This window comes from Salmo salar, chromosome 19 (assembly GCF_965601325.2).
Source record: "Salmo salar chromosome 19, fSalSal1, whole genome shotgun sequence".
Lineage (NCBI taxonomy): Eukaryota > Metazoa > Chordata > Actinopteri > Salmoniformes > Salmonidae > Salmo > Salmo salar.
Genome location: NC_138309.1, coordinates 74,936,730 through 74,963,809, shown reverse-complemented (window position 1 = coordinate 74,963,809; position 27,080 = coordinate 74,936,730). Strand labels below are relative to the sequence as shown.

At 40.7% G+C, this 27,080-nt stretch overlaps 1 long non-coding RNA gene across 1 annotated transcript; it reads right to left on the bottom strand.

Moving 5' to 3' along the window:
* Positions 1-2,809: 2,809 nt before the first annotated feature.
* LOC106579537 (uncharacterized) lies at positions 2,810-6,099 on the bottom strand. Its single transcript, XR_001322675.3, has 2 exons — positions 5,844-6,099; positions 2,810-3,661 (listed from the first exon to the last, which is right to left on the bottom strand). It is a non-coding gene; the product is annotated as an uncharacterized LOC106579537 (long non-coding RNA).
* Between the last annotated feature and the right edge of the window lie 20,981 nt (positions 6,100-27,080).

Here is a 27,080-nt window from a genome sequence, read left to right as displayed (position 1 = left end):
TGCGCGATTAAGCCTGGCTCACAGTCGGCGTTCCAATTCATCCCAAAGGTGTTCGATGGAGTTGAGTTTAGGGCTTTGTGCAGGACAGTCAAGTTCTTCCTCACCGATCTCGACAAATAATTTCTGTACTGACCTTGCTTTTTGCACAGGGGCAAGAAAGGGCCTTCCCCAAACTGTTGCCACAAAGTTGGAAGCACAGAGTCGTCTAGAATGTAATTGTATGCTGTAGCATTAAGATTTTTCTTCACTGGAACTATGGGGCCTAGCCCAAACCATGAAAAACAGCTCCAGACCATTATTCCTTCTCCATCAAACTTTACAGTTGGCACTATGCATTGGCGCAGGTAGCGTTCTCCTGGCATCTATCTGCCAAACACAGATTAGTCCGACGGACTGCCAGATGGTGAATTGTGATTCATCACTCCAGAGAATGCGTTTCCACTGCTCCACAGTCCAATGGCAACGAGATTTACACCACTCCAGCCAACACTTGGCATTGCCCATGGTGATCTTAGGTTTGTGTGCGGTTGCTCGGCCATGGAAACCCATTTCATGAGGCTCCTGACAAACAGTTATTGTGCTGAAGTTGCTTCCAGAGGCAGTTTGGAACTCGCTAGTGAGTGTTGCAACCGTGGACAGAGAATTTTTACCACTTCACAATAACAGCACTTACAGTTGACCGGGGCAGCTCTAGCATGACAGAAATTTGACGAACTGACTTGTTGTAAAAGTGGCATCCTATGACGGTGCCACATTGAAAGTCACTGAGCTCTTCAGCAAGGCCATTCTACTTCCATTGTTTGTCTATGGAGATTGCATGGTTGTGTGCTCGATTTTATACACCTGTCAGCAACCGGTGTGGCTGAAATAGCCAAATCCACTAATTTGAAAGTGTCCACATACTTTTGTATATATCGAGCACACAGCCATATTGTAACTCAGCCATATTGTAACTTAACTTACTATTAAGAGTAAGAATATATATAGGCTATCTTTATGTTGCTGAGGTGCTTCATAGAGGCCCATTATTTTCTACAGCAGTAGAATAAACTAAAAGTACTCAGGAAATGTGCCATTATTTTCTACAGCAGTAGAATAAACTAAAAGTACTCAGGAAATGTGGCATTTTTTGCAACACCTATACATTATACACCAGAGTGACTACAGACCAGGGCTGGGATCAATTCAGGAAGTGATTTTAATTTAAAATTCGAAAATTGAATAACTTTTGAAATAAATGGCTTCTACTCCTTAGATAATTGATAAATCATTAAAAATATATGTTTTTTATTTTTTATTTTAAATGGTTATTTAAGCTACCTTCCTGAACTGCCTTCAATTCGAATTGACCCTAGCCCAGCGAGAGATAACCCAGTATATGTTTTTATATGACTATCTCTCTACCACACTATGCACAATCTATTTGTCTTTCTTTGTTCCCTGCTTCCATCCCGTCCTTTCTCTTGTCTTTCTCGTGTGCAGTGTCTGAAAACGTATCAGCCAAGATCCTGTTATTTCATACTGCTGACCAGAGGAGTGGGAGGAATCCTAACTTAATTCAGGAAAACGGGCAAACCACTGGTACCCTAGGGTAGTGAAATGGGTATTGCATCACCTAGGAGGGCCTTCTCTTCTTCCTATGGTGCTTTGTGATTGTCAGACAAAGATACAGCTAACTTAATACTATTTAAAATGTGGATACTGTATACCTATAGACCTATCAAATACAAATTCCCACTGAAAGTTCTGATGAATTGTAGTGTATATTTGTTTGCTAGTGATTACCCTGAAATCTTGTCAACTTGATAAAAGGATTCGACATGAACCATGTACGTTTACCCTCACTCACTCTGTGGCGTGTAGCCTACAGTGGTATAAAATGTATTCAAGCCTGCCCATGCATGCAATGGCCACCAGGTGGCAGAGCAACCCTATGGGAATTATTGTAAATCTACAAACAGGGAAGAAACGATTCAACATAGACCTAGATTTGATTGAATTTGAATAAATGTTTTTGATCAATGCATATCAATATCTCTTCGAAATTGTGGAGATGCACTATGTATTTGAATCTGGATTATCTGTTCAGATTCTGAGTCAAATTATCCTAGAATGGACGGTTGAACATGCTGGCCTACGGATTAGTGTATGTAGGTTAGGACTATCCCGTGTTTGGCTGGCTACAAATGAGTTGGTCTTTACATGAGGCTATGTTATAGAATATATTTTTTTTTCACTGCTTGCAAATGTCAAGTAATCTTGTTCGACGAGGCTTATATCATTAAGCTTACACGTAAACCTCAGAATTAGACACGATGCAATGTATAACTGTGGCTATACATGCCCTACGTGCATGCTTGTGGCGTGTGTGTTTCTGCGCCTGTTTGTGAGTGCTGACGCGTGCATATAGTGCTTTTGTGTAAATAAATCCGGTTGTGCCCTACTTTTGTGTATTCAGTAGAATGAATTGCATTTGTTTGAGCTTACTGTATATTTCGTGTATAATAGTCTTCTGAAGCGTTTCCGTAGTACAGGCCTACTAAAACAAAGGGCTGCTCGTCTCGGTGGCTAGCTGGTTTCAGCACCAGTAGAGGTGGACAGCGCCTTCAGAATAAGCAAGGCCTCTGCGTGATCCAAAGGTCATCATTCATAGACACTCGACCACAGCGCACATTCACATCATCCCACCTATTTTAAGCTGCATATGTTTAAGATGGATGTGTTTAAGCTTATCATGTTGCATATCGACCGTGTACATGCCTTTGAAATGACATCCGTTCTCAAAAAAGTAAGACATGAGCTGGTAATATTGGGTACAATTTTTTTATTCTGAAAAAAGAAAACAATAAAAAATAGAGGACAATTTACAGAAAACAATTGCAGACACACAAAGCTTTTCCGTTATCCCTTTAGCGTGTTGTTTTAGTGAAAGGTGTGCGCTCTTGCGCCGACGATAGCAGGCTCCGCTCTTGGCATTCACCGCGTGCCTTAATTGTAAGACATTAAATCAAGGTCCGCTGTGAACACGGAAAGACAGAACCAGAAAACCTCAGATCTCTCTCTCTCTCTCTCTGTGTGTGTGTGTGTGTGTGTGTGTGTGTGTGTGTGTGTGTGTGTGTGTGTGTGTGTGTGTGGTGCGTGCGTGCGTGTGTGCGTGTGTGCGTGCGTGTGTTTGTGAGCTACATTTTGCCATTGAAATCGGAGTTGACCACTTTGACCCATACTATTCCTTGTTCAATGTACCCAGCCGTTCCTTCAGACCTTCAGTGCGAATAGTTATGTGGATATACATCTTGTCAATGTCGATGTCATTGTTCTTTGAAGTTGGACTCCCAAAACAGCCAATCATTCTGTAATGGTAGACATAGTTGCTGATAAATGTATATACATTACCCCACCGTGAAAACTGAATGTAATTTGGCAAAATTTGAAAAATGTTTGCAATAGGCTAAGCATATTGAAGGCCCGCGGCCATTGAACTTGGTGCGTAATGGGTTAAAGTCGTCACTAGCGCTGTTTTTTGGTGGCGAGTTTCAAAATGATGGTTAGTCCGAATTCATCTCGGGAGGCAAAAAAAGAGAGACGGGCCGTTTGATCGTCTCGTCAAAAAAGCTTCGGACAGGTGTAGACTTCAACCTCGTCGTATTCCTCCATCAAATATCTACCAAAACAAAGAAGAAAACACAAAATGCGTCACAAACCTTCTTAGAAAGTCAATACTGCAATCATCTTATTTTTGAAAATAATCTTACAGAGATCCATACAAGTCGCTGTCTGCGTAGAAAAATTGGATGGCTCTTTACAAGAGAACGCATAGCACCGCACAAGTCTACTCGCAGGTCAAGTTAAAAAAAAGAGAGATGCCGCAAAGCGCGAGTGGGGCAATTGAAAAGCTTGCTTCCCTCCCGCATACTATATTCCATCAACGCACCGTGGAACCACCGAAGGCAAAGGTATATAGGCTCCTCTCATCACAAATCCATCTGGGACCGAGGACGAGCTGAGCTGAGCTGTACATGTCCCGTTTCCAACACCGCTAAATGTGACTGATCTCCCTCCGCCCGGTCTTTTCCACTCGCTGGATAACTTTAGGATTAATGGCGCTCTAGCCAAACAAATAAGGCATCTGCCTTCAGCGCAAGAGGATTGCATGGGGGCGGTGACGTCACTGGGCAAACAGATGTTCTCTCTCTCTTTCTCTCTCTTTCCCTCTCTCTCTCTATAGCCAACGTCCCCGATCAGCTTCCTGTGCCCTTGAAACTAAGGAAAAAGCACTTCAATCCCAGTTTAAACCTATAATCTCCCTGTTTCTTAGCTGTTGCAATTAGGCTACCCGACGCACCTCGTTAAGATGTAATGGTGATGGACATAATGGAAATAGAGGATTTTAAATATTGTTTTGGTATTTCAGTGCACAGTGATCTGGATGAGTAGTTTGATAATATCACAACATTAGTTATTGATTTAGCCTAAATTAAAAGTTTAACACTAATACAATGTTGTTATACTATTCTAAAAATGAACACACACACACAAACACACGTACACACACGCATACGAAAACACACGCACACACACGCATACGAAAACACACGCACACATTCCGCTTCCGAGTTAAGCAGAGAGCGAGAGGTATTTTCTTTTCTTTTTTTACATTTGCCGAATTGTTTAATATCTGTCAGCCATTTACAACAATTTCGTTAAATAATTTGTTTAAGTCCAATGCTGGAGCCTATCTACTGTTGGTGGTTTTGAAACAGGTGCATGCACCTTGCAAACTATTTTACATTTTCCCTTGAAAGCAAGATAATGTGTGCATTAATTCAATTAATTGTGCACAGCAGGCCTAGCCATGTGCATAGCATATCAAAGGCATAGTGTTTATAGCGCATTATAAACGCGTTTGAAACTGCATGCCAATAGGCTATTGGATGTAATCTCTGGTTGTGTTGAATTCAGTCTTTATGTCCATTAATCTACCTCATGAACCAGTGCAAAGTATACTGACATTTCAATAATCAATTATTGAGTCATTGCTACTATACTGTTATTACCTCCGCCACTAATATTACGAGTATCTACTACAGCAAGTAGGCTACTGCTACAACAGTGATTCTAAGCGATCCACTAGACTTTGGGGGCTATTTCTGCCTTTACACAGATTATATTCATTCATAAACATACACTAGGATGCAGTGTGGATCCTGAAGGTTACCGAATATGATTATTGAACTGCATCACCCATTCAATGAAGAAACAAAGGGAAACGCCATTTTAGATGGGGGGAAAATCCCCTCTATCATATGAAATATCTAAATGATGCCGTCCTTTATGAACCGATATTTGGAGTGTATGACAAAACCGTATGACAGTCTTCGCATCCGATAACCATTGAGAACGCAACGCAGTTGACCCAATGTGCGCGGACCTATTGTCTTCAAGCGCTGCGCGACGAACAAATAAACAAGTGCATAATGACCATGCATCCATGCCATCGTTGTTATCGATTATATAACTGTATTCATATGTGTCCACTTGCACAGTAATGTTTTCGGTATAGAGATTTGTCTGGCTCTTTGTCAGCCTTATTCATATCCATGATTACTTGAGGTATTTTTTCCTGAACGCCCGCAATAACAATGGCAAGTGCAACGTGGGAAGGAATGTCCGTTATCATTGAGCACATATGCCTAGAGCGAACCATGCCGGCACCACGACCCCACACAGGCCTAGTGCATGGTCCGTTTTTATGGTACACAGTGACCAGACTTAAAAAACACATTTATTTTCATCAAATGTATGATATAAGACACGGACCTAGTCGAAACATGGACCATACTCACCATCTCTCGCACGCCATATTGTCCATCTTATAGTCTTTTCGTGTATCCATTCGTTTGTGTTGTCTTTCACGTCACTGTATGGTGTAGTTATTTTTGGTCTTAGCAAAGCAACTTGTATTCCCGGTTATTTCGGTGTAGCGATGAACAATCGGACGACTCCGGCAGGCGAGTAGTGGATACCAGTATGAGCAATGCTCTAGCTTCTGCAAAGCATGGCTGCGTTTTTTCCTTTTTTTCAAGAGGGCAGGTCGTTCTGTGCATTACAATGAGTTAAATCTCTCTTTCCCTCTCCCCCCTCTCTCTCGTTCTCTCTCTCTCTCTCTCTCTCTCTCTCTCTCTCTCTCTCACTCTCTCGCACACACACACGCACGCACTGTTTTTAATATCAAATTTCAATATAACATGAACACCATTTGGTTAAGTTTGTCATCTGCCCATGTTGTTCGTCGTGTTTGTATCTTTCATGGTGTTAAATATAGCCTAGCAGTGCACTAAATCATAATGGACTAGATATATGGAATCAACTATAATCTGAACCTAGATTAGGACAGTGTGTGTAATAACGGTACAGCATTGAATCGTCGTCTCCATGTGCTGGGCGCAATTTGTCATGTTTAATACCGTTTGTCCTGAGAGCACCATTAGTACGTTATAGTTATGCCTCTGGACCGCAGCTCAATCTCACTGCATTTGATCCTGTGAGATGGTGAGCCCTCAGACCGCACGTGATTCATGGGCCATATATAAATGTAATTTTATTTCACGACCTTAAAATAAGTACAAATTCATATTTACAACTTCTAACGATTGTAGATATTTAAGCATACCCCTCGACCCAGTGTATCGTTATGCACTTAACCTATGCACGAAGGTCTTCTAGGTAGCCTATTTTAAATAAAGGCAGTTAGCCTATTTTAAATAAAGGTAGGTAGCCTATTGTAAATAAATGTAGGTAACCTATTGTAAATAAAGAGGGGCCTTATTCACGCAAGTGCATTTATTTACATGCATACCATTCTTCATATATTTCTGAAACACTATAATGTTGCATAGGCTTGCATTTTCTCTGGATAAGCCATGCTTAGCACCATGTTACAAGCGCAGATGTCATGGATATTTTGGCGCATGTAACTCTCCAGTGTAGAGTTAGGCAAGCTGCGGCAGCTTTCCTAATTAGGTCGATGAGATAAGGTGGATTCAGCACTTACAGTACCATCAAATATGGCAAAAGGCTATTTCTGCTTCATAGCACACCAGGTTTTTGAAAATGTCAAATATTGTAGACCCACGGCCAGTAAAACGTGAGGGTACAAAGGCGACTATAATTCTCCAAACGCGTCATCAGTCAATGTCTGACTTGATATGAAAAACGCAGAGACATTAATATCAGTCACATTATGGATAGTAGCTAGCCTACTTCTAGGTCTATAGGCCTGCGATTTTGGTTAAACAAATTTGAAATGGGTGTGAAAAATCCACTAGGCCTATACAGTGCGAGCTATTCAATATCGAATGAATAATTAATTGAAGTAAGTGCCACCCATGTGTTCTGTGCTACTGGTTTGTATTCCCTTCAGTTCCTGTGGAGGTCGACGCAGGGGCAAAATATCCAATCGAAACCCAACACAGTATGGATCCCCACACTGGGCCCCATGGAAAGATGATGTCACTCTAGCCTGTCTAAACTCACTAAAGCCCTATAGGCTCAATGAAATGACCCGCGTACACACACACACACACACACACACACACACACACACACACACACACACACACACACACACACACACACACACACACACACAGAAAAGCAAAGTGTTACATACAAATATATTTCAGTGTACTTGATTTGAACATCTGATATGTCGCTATAGCATGTGTGTCCTCCACTTGCTCTGAATACAGAAGCTGCCGCATGTTCAAAATGCACCAGCCTTTAAGAACAAAACACCCCCTCTATTTCTCTGCTTCTTCTCCCTCTGCTTTCCCTCTGTTCTCTTGAGGCTGCAGGCCTTCTCCTCTCCATCCATAGGACCTTTACCTCCCAGCCTGCCCTCTATAGAATTGTACTATAGGCTACTACTACATTATATTACAACGGGCCTTTAAACACACGATTGCTGTGAGAATTCAATTCTCGTTTGATGATGCCACATTGGCGGATAATGCATGCCGCTGCAAATATTAATACCATATCTGGAAGGCATGGAATATAATGGATTTGTTTCTACAGTTTTAGTATGGATGAATCAATATGTGAAAACGCATTACTGTAGCAGCACAGGTTAAAGCTAAATGGACAAAGCCATTCAGGCCAAGCTACATCAGGCTACATATCTGGATAGCTGCCACTTCAGAGAGACATTTTAAAGCCGCCTATTTTATCTGTGAGGGCGTAGAAAAAAACTATTGTTCCCCCTGAAACAATGGAAGCTGCGGGCGACATGCAGCAGTGCGAGCATTGAATGGCGAGGCTACGGGATGTGCGCGGGTCAGTGCCCGGGGTCCCCCTCCCAAAGCCCCTTTCCCAGCGCGTCACAATGAGCCAGCGCGAAGTCTGGGCTCTGCGGGGTCACAGGCCATCCCTTATTGTCCTGCACTTCAAAACAGACAAACATTTATTAACCAATGGCCGAACGGAGGGTCAACACAATGGAAAGGGTAAAAACAGAGAAAACAATACTTAGAGGGGAGGGGGGGACTACTCCCTAAAATGACTACTCCCTGCAGATGCAAATTCCACCATCAGTTAGGCCAGAGGTGGGACTTGTAAAGTTTGAAACCTTGCCCAAGTACAACAGTCGGTGTAGAGAAATGTCTGCAGACTGATCTGGCTATTAATCGGAGGATGGTGATACCGCTAAAGCACGGCCTCTCAAGTAAGACAGAATTTCGACTTTTAGGTATTTTTTTTCTTTTTACATTTCGTTCAATTTTACATTGGATGGTGTTGTGCAGAATAGCCATGGTCAAGTCGGTGTGAGGTTGTAGTGCTCGGTTTAACTATTTGCTAAGGGTCATTGTTTGTGTAGCCTAGACTAGATATGAAATGGGCCGTCATGGAAAGTGGTGCTTTGCATTGTGGCATTACCCTGACTCACACGTCATTCTTCTCAAATTTGACGGGATGGTTTACAAAATACTCGAAAATATTACTTGAAAAACATTGGTTTAGGTTGTGTATAACTAGTCATGTGCAGCTGAAATTGGTCGCTGCGTTTTCTGAGCGACACAAAAAGGAGCTATAGTAGCCTATACCAGTTCAGTAATTTACAATTATTCGTTAAACATAAACACAATACCATGAAGGGCTGAATTAAATCATAGCCAAGTGGTTTGTCAGGCTATTGGTCATTAAATGTAGCCTGTCTCTAAATGAAGTAACCTCTAGCTGTACTTGAATAAAATTTTATCTAGCATAGAATATTGATGAATTATTGATTATTTCAGGAAACCGTTACTATGGGTTATACAGGCACGCAAAGCGGGCATATGTATCTTTCAAAATGGAAATACTTTACCGATTGTGGTCTATTTGTGTAACAATAGGCTCCATATAACATTAGTTTGTAGTAGGCTAAACGCGTGTTAATAGGCATGTAAATAGGTTAAAATCGAAACAAATCAAACTTTATTTAAAGTGGTGGTATCAGTCTGAGAATATTCATATTCAATTTAATAGCAATCTACCCGGCATGTTCCAGCCGAAATGTGGGGACATTTTCTGTAAATTAGCAACATCCAGACACAACTCTCTCATGTAAACAAATTCGTTTGTTGTCTGATGTAGTATGATACATGGGCTACGATAAAACAACGGACATGTCAAACAGTCGCTGTGTAAATGTGCTGTTATTAATGCTTATAGCATTCTCCTTATTACAGTCGATAAGCGTTGTGGATTTCGGTATATCGAATTTAACAACGGGGTGTATGTAGCCTATATGACCCCTCCTCCTTCCTAGCCTATACAGACACAAAGACCCATAGGCTTCTATCCCCTAACCTTGTAGCATCAGAGCCTCACTGAAATACTTGACACATACAATAGGTTACCTCAAAGGTTGTAGAAGCAATGGCGTGGATCTTATTAATACCACTTTGATAGGCTAATTCATATTATCAATAGCATTATCCATATTAGCATTGATTAACCACACAGTAAGAACATTTGACTGCATCAACCCATATCATAATCTTTAGATTTCAGACATCAATCTTTCAATCAGAAACTCCTTGTCAATATTAGCAATATGATTATTCATATTTGCATTGATCATCCACTCAATTATATATTGGAATTTGAATTGCATTATTGTACAAATCATAATGTAAATATTTGAGACTCAGAGATGGACTTGAGATTCCTGCTGTTTGATCCGTGAGAACAGGGATCAGTAGGAAGTGGGGGATGGGGTGTCTGATTATATATGAAGATATATACAAATAAATATACTTTCAAAATACATCTCATGTTTTTTTTAAGGAATACATATCCATTGTAATAACCTTATATTTTATATTTCAATATACTAATAAGATACAAACACATTCAAAGCTAAATGAATGGAATAATTCCAGTGAAGCTCCATTATTCCATTTTGCTATTGAAATAGAGGTAACAATTACTGTTAATAATTATATTGTTGTCAATGATAACCAAGATGTATCCACCATGCTCTAGTTTAGGGAGTTTTTGATTAACAGAAAGTATGAGATTGTATCTGGGAAATACTGTATGGAAGCATGATCAAATAGTCATTGTGGTCATGATACAAGTCAATGGCAGGATAAGGTAGTGTTTCAGTGAAGTCAGGTAGATTGCTGCAGTCATCAAATCAAATTGTATTTGTCAAATCCACCGAATAGAACAGGTGTAGACTTTACCATGAAACGCTTACTTACGAGCCCTTTCCCAACAATGCAGAGTAAGTAAAAATGAGCAAATATATATATTTGTTAAAATAATCTTATTGCCTGTCATGTTCAGTTCTGTAGCCATGACAGTGTGATCATTGGTATATACAATCCTTCTTGAGGTTGCTCTGCCATTTGTGTTTATGCATTTTGTTCCTACCCATAGATAGTATTTCCCAGAGCTATATATGGATGGCTATACAGATGTAGGATCCTCATTTGACCTATACTGTCACAGCAAAATGCATCAACAGAATTTGAACATTTAGTCCATAATGTTGCTTGATCGGTGGTTAGGCTATTAGCTGGCCAAAAGTAGGCTACATGAAAAGTGGAATACTGTTAATATAATCGTGTGTTAGTGGGGGTTTTCAGTGAACTCATGTAAATCACCAAGCTCGTATCCATTTCCTGTGGTGTACAAACATTCTCAGCAACTAAAGAGTGGTCAAATGAAGATCCTATATATGTATGGCTCTGGTATTTCCTAGAAGATCATTGTAACGAATGGAGTAAATATTAGTATACAGACTATGAGAGATGGCTTGTTGTTTTCATTTTTTATTACTAGGACACATAATGAGCAGTATTCTCTCCACCAGTAGTGTATGTATGCTTCATGCTCATCTGTTAATAAAGTTTGTAATTACATAGGTCAATATTGCACTATAGTTAGGCCTACTCTACTCTAATGCAATGTATCATTATTGTACAGTACTGGCATCCAATCTCACCAGTTGTACTCTGTTTTATTTTGGGTGATATACTTAGATGGCTTTCTTATCACAACTGTATTTCAATGAAATCCTGATCTGAGTTGTCCCCCTATATTTAGCCCAGATAGGCTTGGATGTTATCCCAGGCAGGGCAGTGTAGCACCAAACACCAAACAGTTGTTGTGTTGTTGTTGGTTGCGTGCGAGCAGAACCAGGTCATCTGCAGTACAGGCCTTCAGGCTGTGTTTCTACAGATATATGATCTTAATTTGAGCCTGTTTGCTACTGCATGAAAATAATCCTGCAGCATCAGGAAATGTTGGATTTTAATTATGTGGATATTAAATATTGGACATTTTTGTAGGGGTTGACACATTTTTCGTAAGGGAAAATCAAGTCTTATATTTCGAAGTGAAAATTACAAACCTTTTGAAACCTAAAATATAAAGTTCTCCTGCAACAAAGTGATCAAATTAAAATCCTACATCTGTAGCATCCTCCATGTACCACCACAATCACAATCATGTCTCTCCTCCATTTAGGACTGCTTTTTAATTCAAATGAATCTTAAAATACAAAGTTGAATGGTATTCAATTGTTAATGCTAAATACAATAGCTTGCGTGCAAAGCCATGTGCAGATGTTTATTCTGAGTGGTAAACTATTTTAGACTGAAATAGATGTATCTGAACTATGAAAAAAACAACAACATACAAATCCATGTACTCTAGGTTAAAAGTAATCAACGGTACCAGTTCCAGCAACCCACAATTTGTGCCATTCATTAATTTTGTTTCAGCCAGCTGTAGTTTAAAGGGGCCATTCTTAGCCTGCTCTAAAAAGCATGTCAATAATTATGTCCTCAAAGACTATTGAATAGCAGCATGATACCTTCAGGGGCTGACACGCTGGAGTCGTTTAGTACATATATACACTGAACAAAAATATAAACTCAACATATAAAGTGTTGGTCCCATGTTTCATGAGCTAAAATAAAAGATCCCAGAAATGTTCCATACGCACAAAAGTCTTATTTCTCTCAAATGTAAAATTTTCTTTACGTCCCTGTTAGTGAGCATTTTATTCTTGGTCAAGATAACCCATTCACCTGACAGGTATGGCATATCAAGAAGTTGATTAAACAACATGATCATTACACAGGTGCACCTTGTGCTGGGGACAAGAAAAGGCCACTAAAATGTGCAGTTTTGTCACACACCACAATGCCACAAATGTCTGAAGATTTGAGGGAGCGTGCAATTGGCATGCTGACTGCAGGAATGTCCACCAGGGCTGAATTAATTGAATGTTCATTTTTCTATCAACGTTGTTTTAGAGAATTTGGCAGTACGTCCAACTGGCCTCACAACTGCAGACCATGTGCAACCACGCCAGCCCAGGACCTCCACATCCGGCTTCTTCACCTGCGGGATCGGCAGGGGGGGGGGGGGGGGGGGGGGGCAAGGCTGCGGAGGTGTATTTCTGTTTGTAATAAAGCCCTTTTGTGGGGAAAAACTCATTCTGATTGGCTGGGCCTGGCTCATAAGTGGGTGGACCTATGTCCTCCCAGGCCCACCCATGGCTGCGCCCCTGCCCAGTCATGTGAAATCCATAGATTAGGGCCTAATTTATAGTAACACTTTACTTGACACCCAGTGCCAAAACACGTTATGACACGGTCATAACCATGTCATAATATGTCATAACAGCTGAAAACTTGTCATAACCTGTCATAATATGGTCATAACACTGTCATGACTCATATATTTACACCAGTTGTGACATAGGTATAGCATTATGTTATGGCTGGTTATGACACCTACATAAGAGTGTCAAAACCCACATTTATTCAAATAATTTTTCCCCTACCGAGACGTTTCCTTTCGTTTGAATGTTTGTTTCTTAAATCCTTTGTTGTTGTTGTAATGAAATCTTTACAGTCATGTTTTTTTTATCAGATTTTAAAGAACTTGTAGAAAATAAATGTTATGACACTGCCAAGAAGCATTATGACCATCATGATCATGTAAGCCAGAATAGCCAATCACATACATGCCCTTTGATCAGTCATCAGTCAAAAAGAGGGTGTCTTGTCCTGCTCCTGAAATCTGCTCCTGCATTCATCCCCAGTCATCAGCAACAGAGCATTGGGGTAGGCGCATGTCTGTCATCAATGTGTGCACAATTACAATGCTAATTTAATATGGTCAATAAAAAAAATAAAGAGTATAACATAAACATACTGTTGACAAGTAGGCTATAGTATGGAATGTTTTGCCTTGTGTGGTAGGTTTATATGTCACAACAGGTCTAAATATATGTCATTACAGTGTTATGACCATATTATAACAGGTTATGACAAGTTCTTCTTTTTTTATTATTATATATTTTTTAAATTCATGATACAAAATAATCCATCAAAATTATCCATCAAAATTATCCATCAAAATTATCCAACAACTTCTATCGCTACATCAAACACGTCTAACAAAACAAAACACAGGTATAAACAAGAAAATACTAAATACATACAAGAAAGAAAGTAGAGAATTAATAATAATTTTTTAAAAAATCAATTCTTGTGAAATTGTATTCATGTTGAAAAAATCTCATGATAATGATTCAGGAAGATATTGTTCTTGTTGTTATTCACTAGGGATATTGTCTTAACAAGATGATTCAATTCAATCAAAAATATTTGTAATTTTTGGTATAGAATTCTGGAATTGTTGTTTGTGTATAAAGTATTTGGCAACAAGAATTTAAAAAAAGGTTATGACAAGTTATGTGTGCTGCTATGACATATCATAACATGGTTGTGACCATGTCATAACGTGTTATGGTGCTGGGTGTCAAGTAAAGTATTACCGGATTTATTTAAATCGACTGATTTCCTTATATGAATAGTAACTCAGAAAAATCATTGAAATTGTTGTATTTAGATTTGTGTTCAGCATATATCGAAACATATACACTGAGTACACAAAACATTCTCTTTCCATGACATAGACTGACCAGGTGAATCCAGGTGAAAGCTATGAGCCCTTATTGATTGTTAAATCCACTTCAATCAGTGTAGATGAGGATTTTTCAGCCTTGAGAGAATTGAGTCATGGATTGTGTTTGTATGCCATTCAGAGGGTGAAAATATTTAAGTGCCTTTGAAAGGGGTATGGTAGTAAGTGCCAGGCACACCGGTTTGTGCCAAGAACTGCATGCTGTTGGTCCAGCACCCAAAGGACATGCAGGCAACTGTGGGAAGCATTGAAGTCAACATGGGCCAGCATCCCTGTGGAACGCTTTCAACACCTTGTAGAGTCCTTGCCCCAACAAATTGAGTCCGTTCTGAGGCCAAAAGGGGTAGGTGTGCAACTCAGTATTAGGAATGTGTTCATAATGATTGGTATACTCATTGTACAGCGTAGCATTATCAATGGGCTGAACTATTATTTTATAAAGTCATAAAGTAGTTATTTAAATATAGGCTACATAGACGATGTAGTAAAGCTAGACCTATTTGTTACATCATTAGCCTATTCAAATGCTTTATACATTTGGAATCATAATGAATTGCTGTTCAAGATACCCCACCAAATACCAATCACTCCGATAACATTTCACTACCATAACGTAAATGGATTTGAAAATACAAAAAAACTGCCTAGAGTATTCATAAACAGTATGGTTTCTATTTCACCCTGAAATAAATCATTTTCTCCACTATTTCTCTGAGAGAGAGACCCAGCCCAGGGCCTTGCGTTTGGGACCTTCTCCTCCTCTTACAGTACATCACCGGGGGGTCAAACGTGCATGTAAGGGCACCTGGTCCCCCACCACCTCCTCCTCCACCTCCTCCTCCTCCTCTTCCTATCTCATCCTCTCTCTCTTTGTGATGCTGAATGTCAGCTGAACCAGGAGAAACCCTGCTCCATTCTAATGCTGATGTGGAGAGATGATCACATTTGACTCCCTAAGCCGTTTTTCTCTTTAGTAGGGCAATTAAAGCCAGGGGGAAATGAAATGTTACACATTACATGAACTCTTTTGGTGTCATACAGTAGTTGGAGAAATGTAAAACATTTGATTGTAAATGCTGTAATAGTAGACTCAGCATTGTGTTAATCTTCACCATCAGAGAAACCTGTTCTTTACCGAGCACAGTTTAAATTACAGCACGCCCTACAGGAGGTTTCTACACCGTATAGTTCAGCTATATGTACTATCACCTTCCTGCAGCTCTTCACAATGCAGCCTGCAGCCACACATTCATCTTGTTGTTCAAACAAAGTTCATTCATTTCATTAAACAAATGGATGAATTCCTTGTGCACCCAGGTGCTTGTATATGAGGCTGTTCTTCGTGCTCTAATAACGATGGTATTTTCAGGCTGCAGCACTCCATTGGCTAAACGCAGATGCAGTTTTCAGCAACACCAGAGTCATTGGTTTTGCGCTGAGTAGTGTGCTTTGAAAGTATTTAATATCACATACTTATTCAATTGATAGTGCAGTTTGACCCCAATATAATGTAGTGTTAATGTTCTGCTCAGAGGTGGCGTGTATAAAAAATGCCCATCTGAAATGAAGTATTTACATGAGTTATTACAGCGTATTCTGGTTTATTAATACTGCTGGAAAGTTATGTAGATTGGACATTTGCATGATCATCTTGCAATACTCTTAACAACTCAAACTGCCACAGTTCAACACCTAGAACTTCCACTGTGTCTATTAGTGTCCATTGAAGCCCAATTAGTGGGGCTGATGTGTGTGCGTGTTCGCACGTGCGTTCCCGTCTGGAAGTAGATTTTGCCCATATACCCCCAAGGGTTGTGAAATGGGGGTCAACGGGTCTTTTATTGTTTTTCACTGCCTTTATCCCAGCTCTTCTCTGTGATGTCAGCTGTGAAGTGACAGAGAGAGATAGAGTCGGAGAGCCCTGAAAACCCAGAGAGGAAATACCTGTTATTAGGATCTATCTGTGTGTGTGTCTACTCGCAATAGAGAGTCTCTGTACAACAGGGCTGTGATTGTTCCAATGAGTTTTGAGGGGTGTGTTGCATTGCATACCCATGCAAAATTTGGAAAGAGGAAAATATCAGTTATCCCCCACAGCTTTTGAAATGAAAGGCTGCCACAGAAAGGATATGCTTCAAGCTTATGCAAAGAAGATCATTTCGGTTGAAATAAATTAGCAAGATGATTGACTCCAAATTTCAGTTCAGCTCTGAAAATAATGCGATGACATTCTATATGGAGTAGTGTTGGTAAATTATGTAAAATGTTTTCTAATATAGAATATGGTATTATGTCCCATGATCTCTTAAGACCTGATACATAAAGATGTAGTTATTCAATACTGTTTGGTTTATATCAGCTAAACAGATATGCCATTATGAAAATCGGGTCTATTTATCATATGGACTGACCTACACCTTTTTACTGATACCACATTTGACTAATATGAATGTGCATCTATATGCATTGAAACTCTCAATGTAAATGTATTTTTGAAGGCATCAACTGCCGTTGCATGCAACTGCATTTCTACTGCATACAAATCCTTGACTGAATCTAGGGGTCCGCCATAAAGAGGGGAGAGGAATGATATGCTGCTGCTGGCTGCACCAAGCACAGCAGTACATTTAAAAACAATTTCATTGTATTAATGCAGCGAGTAATGGATGACAATATGTTTCACACTGATTACTATCCCTCTCTTGACTGCAATGTCCTACTTGCCTTCCGCATCCCCAGCCCCTTCCCAATCCCTCCCCCCTCCCCCTTCCTTAATGCCCTTCCCCATCCCATTCCCTCCCCTTCCCCATCCCATCCCTTCCCTATCCTTCCCTTCCCCATCTTCCTATCTTCTCCTTCCCCATCCCTTCCCTTCCATTCCCCATCCCTTCCTCATCCCATCCCTCCTTCCTTTTCTTTCCTTTCCCCTTCCCCATCCCCATCCCCATCATCATATCTTCTCCTTCCTTATCCCTTCCCATTCCCATTCCCCATCCCTTCCTCATCCCATCCCTATCCCTTTCCTTCCCTTCCTCTTCCCCGTCCCATCCCTATCCCTTTCCTTCCCTTCCCTTCCCTTCCCTTTCCCTCCCCATCCTCATCATTATATCTTCTCCTTCCCCATCCCATCGCCTCCCTTCCCCATCCCATCTCTTTCCCTTTCCCCATCCCTTCCTCTTCCCCATCACCTGACTATCGGAATGAGAATATGTGCCTTGAGTTAATGCTGATTGCAGCAGCTGCCAACACGTGCATCTCCATGGCAACAATAAGGGGTTGCCAGGCAACCCTGTTCTTTTAGGGACACCGAAAGTGCCCAAAGGCTTGCTAAAAATATATAAGGGGGTATATAATACTCCATCAACGCCTCAGCTGCGCTCATGCTATATATGCCAGCAAATGGCAAACAATGGAAGACACTGGCAGACACACATTTGTACTAATTGGAATGAGTGAAATGGTTATTTTGTGGTACGTTGGCATCAGTGTCTATATGGTGGAATTTCTAAACCACTACATCAAATAAATATGCCATTCATGAGAGCAAAAATACATGCTAGACAAATGAGTCAGTGCTTTCATAAGGGAGTGGATTGTGGAATCAGGTCTCAGTGAGCTGCCTATCTAGCCACATCAGATACTATAGATACAGTAGCAGTGGGTTTTTTAGACTCCAATAACAGGGCAAGGAAAACTGTCGTCCATCTTGGCTCCCGCAGTATAGCTCCCTTCTCCCTGCAGCTCCCTCAGCCTCAGACCCAGGTGGCATGTGCACACGCTGTGGAACAAAGCATTCCATCAGCACCAAGTGACATCACTGCAGTCAGCTCAGCTGTTTCTGCCCAGTCTATAAATAGTATGGCAGAAAGAGAGAGAGAGGGTGAGAGAGGAAGCGAGAGAGAGCGAGAGAGAGAGAGAGTGAACTGCCTATGCAGAAAATATTTAACTCTCTGACCCCATCAATGCCTTGCGAGATGCTGAACAGTTTTCTCCTGTGTTTAGGAGATGTAGGGATGTAGCTATGTGCACTAATCATGAGTGTGTTTTGTGTGTGTTCTGTGTATATATGTATGTCTTTTGGATTAGTTCACAGGTTTAGGAAATAGTGCTGTAGATTGTGGTATAAATATTAGGTATATGTGAGGAGAACACTGAGAATCATGCAAATAAAGGAAGACATTTTGAAACATTTTGTAACAAAATAACTAAAGGCTTTGATTTTGTATTATGCTGTTGTCTTGTTTGGCTTGTGTTTTGTGTGGTATTGTATAGCAGGGATGTTTAGCCTTGCAACGATACAGATTGTGATTTTGTACAGCAGTGATGTTTAGCCCTGCAACGATACAGACTATGATATTGTACAGCAGTGATGTTTAGCCCTGCAACGATACAGACTATGATATTGTACAGCAGTGATGTTTAGCCCTGCAACGATAGACTATGATATTGTACAGCAGTGATGTTTAGCCCTGCAACGATAGACTATGATATTGTACAGCAGTGATGTTTAGCCCTGCAACGATAGACTATGATATTGTACAGCAGTGATGTTTAGCCCTGCAACGATAGACTATGATATTGTACAGCAGTGATGTTTAGCCCTGCAACGATAGACTATGATATTGTACAGCAGTGATGTTTAGCCCTGCAACGATAGACTATGATATTGTACAGCAGTGATGTTTAGCCCTGCAACGATAGACTATGATATTGTACAGCAGTGATGTTTAGCCCTGCAACGATAGTACTATGATATTGTACAGCAGTGATGTTTAGCCCTGCAACGATAGACTATGATATTGTACAGCAGTGATGTTTAGCCCTGCAACGATAGACTATGATATTGTACAGCAGTGATGTTTAGCCCTGCAACGATAGACTATGATATTGTACAGCAGTGATGTTTAGCCCTGCAACGATAGACTATGATATTGTACAGCAGTGATGTTTCGCTTTGTAACCAGACAGATTCTGAGTATATAAAAACATGTATTATAGTAGTATTCACATTATGGTTCGTTTGAATATGTGAACCAAATGTGATTAGAGTAATGCAAAAAGATTAAATACAGGAAAGGAAATGTGTTATAATCTATTCTATATTCAACCACCCAATTGTACATGTCTGAAAAAATTATAGTTCCTCCACTAATTTGATTTGATTTCAAAAGAGCTGCACTCATGCAGCTGTGATACACGTACTTTTATGAATAGCACAGACGAGCAAAGGCGACCATAGGACTTCAAGATGATGGCCAACTTCCCAGGATGCCTTGCAAGATTCCTATTAAAGTGGTGCACCTGGTTGGTGGCTGATAACAGCCTGGTGTGTGTCACAGACAGTAGTCCTCCACAGAACCTGTCTACTGATAATTCATAGGAAAGTCACTACAGGTCCTACACGGTTCCAAAAGTTCCAAAAGGGTTTATGCGGCTGTCCCCATATGAGAACCCCATAGGAGAACCCTTTTAGGTTCCTTTCCCTCTGTGGGAAGGGTTCTACATGGAACCCAAAATGGTTCTGCATGGACCCAAAAGGGGTTGTTCAAAGGGTTCTCCTATGAGGACAGCCAAATAACCCTTTTTGGTTCTAGATAGTTACACTCTTAGAAAAAAAGGTGCTAACTGTTTTATTATAGGCAGGGTGAAAATAAATGCATTTCTAAATATGATGTATCAAGGCAAACAATGGGAGGTTGTCTAAGCATGGGAGCATAGGAGGGAGGAAAATTGTTCTACCTTCTTAGAAAAAAGGTTTCCAAAAGGGTTCTTCAGCTGTCCCCATAGGAGAACCCTTTTTGGTTCCAGGTAGAACCTTCTGTGGTTTCAGGTAGAACCCTTTTGGGTTCCATGTAGAACACTGTGAAAAGGGTTCTACCTGGAACCAAAACAAATTCTTCAAAGCATTCTCCTATGGGGACAGCCAAAGAACCCGTTTAGGTTCTAGATAACACCTTTTTTTCTAAGACCATATCTGACACAGAAGCGGGTTTGAAGAAGAATTGCGTTTAACCGACGCATGCACGTACAGTAGTATTAAGGAAAACAAGGATTAACCAAAACATTGGGATGGCTTCAAATGAGAAAAAGGAATGGGTTAATGGATGCATTTAGATGGGTGTAGGAGAGAGGCCTTAGCGGACAGGGAGGAAAGGAATGGGTTAATGGATACATTTAGATGGGTGTAGGAGAGAGGCCTTAGCGGACAGGGAGGAAAGGAATGGGTTAATGGATGCATTTAGATGGGTGTAGGAGAGAGGCCTTAGCGGACAGGGAGGAAAGGAATGGGTTAATGGATACATTTAGATGGGTGTAGGAGAGAGGCCTTAGCGGACAGGGAGGAAAGGAATGGGTTAATGGATACATTTAGATGGGTGTAGGAGAGAGGCCTTAGCGGACAGGGAGGAAAGGAATGGGTTAATGGATACATTTAGATGGGTGTAGGAGAGAGGCCTTAGCGGTCAGGGAGGAAAGGAATGGGTTAATGGATACATTTAGATGGGTGTAGGAGAGAGGCCTTAGCGGACAGGGAGGAAAGGAATGGGTTAATGGATACATTTAGATGGGTGTAGGAGAGAGGCCTTAGCGGACAGGGAGGAAAGGAATGGGTTAATGGATACATTTAGATGGGTGTAGGAGAGAGGCCTTAGCGGACAGGGAGGAAAGGAATGGGTTAATGGATACATTTAGATGGGTGTAGGAGAGAGGCCTTAGCGGACAGGGAGGAAAGGAAGGGGTTAAAATCAGCAGGCGTAGCAGCTCAAAATGCAGAAACAGTGACTGCAGTGACAGTACAGTTCAATACAGTTCAGTACCGTTCAGTACAGTCCAGTGCGGTACTGTAAAGTTCAGTAGAGTTCAGTAGAGTGACAGTTCTGTACAGTTCAGAACAGTTCAGTACAGTACAGTTTAGTGGCAGTACAGTGACAGTACAAGTCAGTACAGTACAGTTCAGTACAGTGTGGTAAAACTACAGTTCACTACAGTGACAGTACAGTTCAGTACAGTGACAGTACAGTGGCAGTACAGTTCAGTGGCAGTACAGTTCAGTTCGGCACAGTGACAGTACAGTTCAGTAGAGCTCAGTACAGAGACAGTACAATTCAGAACAGTTCAGTACAATGACAGTACAATTCAGAGCAGTTCAGTACAGTGACAGTACAGTTTAGTGACAGTACAGTTCAGTACAGTGACAGGACAATTCAGTACAGTGACAGGACAATTCAGTACAGTACAGTGACAGTACATTTCAGTACAGTACAGTGTGATAGAAAAATTATATATTTACCTGATTCGTTTGATACTAATAGTTAGCAATTAATGCTTAATAGATGGATATTTCTGTCCTGCTAGTGTCTGTTTTTATGGGATCCACTCTAGATCCTTGCAGCTAATCTGGGCGTATGGTCACTGGAGATGGCTTGAGCTGACAAATGGATTAAAGAGTGCATTACATAGACAAGAATATGTTTTACTAGAGATAGCTTAGGAGTAGAATAATCTCTCATTGTCTCAAAATCATCCTTGCATCTGGGAAACTAAGTCAGAGTGGGGTTAAGACAACAATCCACGTGCAGATAATGACAGGATGAAGCCAGAGTGGCTTACGATGCCCCAATTTCAATGAGGGAGGTTGAACCAACCATGACTGAGCATTGTTAGTGTCAGCTATATATAGTACTCTGCATTTGTGTAAAGGTTAGGTTACTCAGTCCAACACTCAAGGGTGGGGGGTTGACCAGCCTCATTATTACAATATTTAATCAATATTAAATAAAGATTATTGTTTGAAGAAGTGACCAAATCTCTCTCAGTACTGAATTTCCACTACATTTTTGGCGACGAGGATGGGATCTGCAAATTCACCTGTTGACCGCTCCTAAAGATCTGGGTAAACTGTGCACAGGGGATCAAAAATTGGGATCTCAGGGTAAACCACGCTTATTATTGAGCTGCTGGACCCGCCTATGATCTGAGAGATAGCGGGCACGGGTGGATACCAGATCTCGGGCATAGTACTGAGAGAGGTAGGCTTGGACAATCAATATGTGGGTTTTTTATTATAAAGAAGAGAAAAAAACAGCCCCTGTTGAGTGTACGCTCGGAGTGAGGTCTTCCTTAAGAGGGCCACAACTGAGGTAACTAGCAAAACTGAGTTGAGTTGATAAGAATGTTTTTAAAAGTGAGGTATCCTTGGGCATAATTGTTAATTAGCCAGTTGCGGGCAACCAAAAGTCCAGTCCGTGGTACTGACTTTATCACAGTAGGAATTGGTGAGGTTAATGTAGAGTGAAGGACTAGAATGCGTGTAATCTTGCGAGAAAACTCTGCTTGGTGAAACTCATTGAATGAGGGACTATAGCGCAGGTGACGCATTGCGAGGGCATCTGACTTGAAGTTCAAATTTTAACGTGTATGTAACTGATCAAATGTTTTGTTAAATGAGGTTAACAGGTATGCCCTGGGTTACTATTGATAGGTGTTATTGTAAGTGTTTTGTTATTCCTGATACTTTTGGGACCGTGTTAAATAATTAGATAGGAGACATGGGTACTCTGAAGGCAGTTTTGCACATTTGGATAGATGGAAGATAATCTATACCATAGTAATCGTAGTAGGCGATATCCCAGTGTGGATACAACACCCTGTTGTGGGAACACTAATTAGGCAATATTTTGATAATGGTATGGGTTTCCCTGTTCATATAGACAGGGTTTGAAATCTAAACACAGCGCTAGTCGTTTTTTCCTCTCTGTCTTATTCCCTGTGTTTGTGAATGAGATATGAGAGTTGAGTGTGGAAATACAGTTGAAGTCGGAAGTTTACATACACTTAGGTTGGAGTCATTAAAACTCGTTTTTCAACCACTCCACAAATTTCTTGTTAACAAACTATAGTCTTGGCAAGTCGGTTAGGACATCAACTTTGTGCATGACACAAGTAATTTTTCCAACAATTGTTTACAGACAGATTATTTAATTTTTAATTCACTGTATCACAATTCCAGTGGGTCAGAAGTTTACATACACTAAGTTGACTGTGCCTTTAAACAGCTTGGAAAATTCCAGAAAATGATGTCATGGCTTTAGAAGCTTCTGATAGGCTAATTGACATCATTTGAGTCAATTGGAGGTGTACCTGTGGATGTATTTCAAGGCCTACCTTCAAACTCAGTGCCTCTTTGCTTGACATCATGAGAAAATCAAAAGAAATCAGCCAAGACCTCAGAATAAAATGTAGATCTCCACAAGTCTGGTTCATCCTTGGGAGCAATTTACAAACGCCTGAAGGTACCACGTTTATCTGTACAAACAATAGTACGCAAGTATAAACACCATGGGACCACACAGCCGTTATACCGCTTAGGAAGGAGACGCGTTCTCCTAGAGATGAACGTACTTTAGTGTGAAAAGTGCAAATCAATCCCAGAACAACAGCAAAGGACCTTGTGAAGATGCTGGAGGAAACAGGTACAAAAGTATCTATGTCCACAGTAAAACGAGTCCTATATCGACATAACCTGAAAGGATGCTCAGCAAGGAAGAAGCCACTGCTCCAAAACCACCATAAAAGTCAGACTACAGTTTGCAACTGCACATGGGGACAAAGATTGTACTTTTTGGAGAAAGGTCCTCTGGTTTGATGGGAAAAAATTGACATGTTTGGCCATAATGACCATCGTTATGTTTGGAGGAAAAAGGGGGAGGCTTGCAAGCCATAGAACACCATCCCAACCTTGAAGCACAGGGGTGGCAGCATCATGTTGTGGGGATGCTTTGCTGCAGATGTAACTGGTGCACTTCACAAAGTAGATGGCATCATGAGGACGGAAAATTATGTGGATATATTGAAGCAACATCAAGACATCAGTCAGGAAGTAAAAGCTTGGTCGCAAATGGGTCTTCCAAATGGACAATGACCCCAAGCATACTTCCAAAGTTGTGGCAAAATGGCCTAAGGCCAACAAAGTCAAGGTATTGGAGTGGCCATCACAAAGCCCTGACCTCAATCCTATAGTAAATTTGTGGGCAGAACTGAAAAAGCGTGTGCGAGCAAGGAGGTCTACAAACCTAACTCAGTTACACCAGCTCTGTCAGGAGGAATGGGCCAAAATTCACCCAACTTATTGTGGGAAGCTTGTGGATGTCAAGGGGTGAGTGTAGCTGGTGCATGGAAGTCAGGCGCAGGAGAGCAGAGATGAGTGGACAAAGCACTTTACTAAGGCAATCATCTGAACAGAACGCAACCGCGTCACACAACAAATGCCCAAAGAACAAGTAAGGCAGCACAAAGTACAAAACCCAAGTTCAAAGTACCGGCTGCCCCAAAGCATGGGTAATACAACAAAAACCCAGCGCTAACCAACCGGAATCCTGCCAATCTCGACAATAAACAATTTCACACACAGACATGGGGGGAACAGAGGGTTAAATACACGACAAGTAATGAGGGAAATGTAAACCAGGTGTGTGGGAAAACAAGACAAAACAAATGGAAAATGAAAGGTGGATTGGCGATGGCCAGAAGACTCGTGACATCGACCGCCGAACGCCGCCCGAACAAGGAGAGGAACCGACTTCGGCGGAAGTCATGACAGTGGTAGGCTACCCGAAATGTTTGACCCAAGTAAAAAAAAATGTAAAGGCAATGCTACCAAATACTAATTGAGTGTATGTTTATTTTATTAATTTTATTTCACCAGGTAGGCTAGTTGAGAACAAGTTCTCATTTACAACTGCGACCTGTCCAAGATAAAGCAAAGCAGTGTGACACAAACAACAACACAGAGTTACACATGGAATAAACAAACATGCAGTCAATAATACAATAGAAAAAGTCTATATACAGTGTGTGCAAATGAGGTAGGATAAGGGAGGTAAGGCAATAAATAGGCCAAAGTGGCAACAATAATTACAATATAGCAATTAAACACTGGAGTGATAGATGTGCTGAAGATGAGTGTGCAGGTAGAGATACTGCGGTGCAAAGGAGCAAAATAAATAAAATAAATAACAGTATGGGGGATAAGGTAGTTGGATGGGCTATTTACAGATGGGCTATGTACAGGTGCAGGGATCTGTGAGCTGCTCTGACAGCTGGTGCTTAAAGTTAGTGAGGGAGATATGAGTCTCCAGTTTCAGTGATTTTTGCAGTTCGTTCCAGTCATTGGCAGCAGAGAACTGGAAGGAAAGGCAGCCAAAGGAGGAATTGGCTTTGGGGGTGACCAGTGAGATATACCTGCTGGAGCGTGTGCTACGGTTGGGTGCTGCTATGGTGACCAGTGAGCTGAGATAAGGCGGGGCCTTACCTAGCAAAGACTTATAGATGACCTGGAGCCAGTGGGTTTGGCGACGAATATGAAGCGAGGGCCAGGCAACTAGAGCATACAGATCGCAGTGGTGGGTAGTATATGGGGCTTCGGTGACAAAATGGATGGCACTGTGATAGACTGCATCTAATTTGCTGAGTAGAGTGTTGTAAACTTCTGACCCACTGGGAATGTGATGAAATAAATAAAAGCTGAAATAAATAATTCTCTCTACAATTATTCTGACATTTCACTTTCTTAAAGTGGTGATCCTAACTGACCTAAGACAGGGAATTTTTACTAGGATTAAATGTCAGGAATTGTGAAAAACTGAGTTTAAATGTATTTGGCTAAGGTCTATGTAAACTTCCGACTTCAACTGTAAGTGTCAATCTGAAGTTTGGAAGCTGATTTTTTTATAATAAGTTTTGATATGGAGCATTATCTTGGGGTTCCGTTCAACACTGCCCATCATAGAATATCACGGGGTGATATTATTAAGTGCTATAATTTCTGGAAGACTAGAGAACCGTTGAGCATTATTCCCATAGGGCAGCGTCTGAGAAACTAATGTTTTTGGGTTCTGCTGGGAGTGTATGAAGAGTTGTTGGAAACGGAGTGATTCATTAATGTGAGTACCTAAGATTTCCTATGTTATATATTGATTCTGTGAAGACATAAAACAATTTTTAATGAGAAATAGTATGTGTGCATAATCGATTACTAGAGATTTTATAAAGAAATACTGGAAATATGAGATGCAACTTAAACAACCCATACGTAGACATACGTAGGGTTTTTATGGATAATTTGTTAGAGACAAGGTTAAAGCATTATATGACTGTCTACAGGATCTGGGAGATAGTCTCAGAAAAAGATTGGCATATATTTAAACCGCGAGGAGAGAGGAGTGGAAATAAATGTATTGAGGTACACTATAGCAAAGCCACAAAGACACTACTAGAAGCACACGAGCATTATACCAATTAGGCTCGAATATGAAAAAAAAATGTGCTAATACAAATAGAAAATTCTGAATTTGAATTGTTTGGATTGATTAAGAATTGGATGATGTATTTTTTACATTTGGCGCATTACAGGTTAATCTTAAAATAATAGACGTTTAATGAGTGTGAATGTCATGTCCTGACCAGTAAAAGAGGTTGTTTGTTATTGTAGTTTGGTCAGGGCGTGGCAGGGGGTGTTTGTTTAGAGTGTTTCGGGGTTTGTTGGGCTATGTTCTTTGTTAGTCTATTTCTATGTTAGTTCTAGTATGTCT